The following is a 714-nucleotide window of genomic DNA, read 5'->3' as shown; positions in this document are numbered from 1 at the left end:
GCACCACTGCGGGCTAACCACCTCCTCCCCCAACCTCCCCCAACCTCCGCCCTCCTCCTCGTGGAAGGAGCAAGGACCGAGGAAGGCAAGCAGCCAGGTAACGATTGCATCCGCGGATGCAATCTGTGTGCAAAGCGAAGCTGTGCGGAACTCGAAGGGTGGAGACGAGAGAGACAGAGACAAGGAGAAAGATAATCGAGTAGACTAACGAGCAAGACGAGGAAACGAAGGAGATAAAGAAGAGAGAGAGGTAATCGAATAAACGAGCGAGCAGGAAAAGGAGAAAACGAAGAAGAGAGAGAGAGAGAAAGAGAGAGACAAATAATCGAGTAGACGATCGAGCAAGAGAAGAAAAGAGAGAGAAAAAGGATAAGCGAATACAAGAAGAGAGAAAGAGAGGCAGTTAATCGAATAAACGATCGAGCAAGAAAAGAGAGAAAAAGGATAAGCGAATACAAGGAGAGAGAAAGAGAGAGGCAGATAATCGAATAAACGATCGAGCAAGAGAAGGAAACGAAGAAGAGAGAGAGAGAGAAAGGATAAGCGAATAGCGAGAGAAAGAGAGAGACAGAGAGAGGTTAAACGAATACAAAGCGAAAGAGAGGGAGATAATCGAGCGAAGAAAAGGAGGAGAGAAGGAGAAGAAAGAAGAGGGAGGAGGGTGTGGAGAAGAGAGGAGGGGTGGATCACTATAGGGATGGAAGGACTACCACG

Source organism: Apis dorsata, unplaced genomic scaffold (genome assembly GCF_000469605.1).
Source record: "Apis dorsata unplaced genomic scaffold, Apis dorsata 1.3 scaffold_270, whole genome shotgun sequence".
NCBI lineage: Eukaryota > Metazoa > Arthropoda > Insecta > Hymenoptera > Apidae > Apis > Apis dorsata.
The sequence above is the reverse complement of the archived record's forward strand: the minus strand, read 5'-3'. Positions refer to the sequence as shown.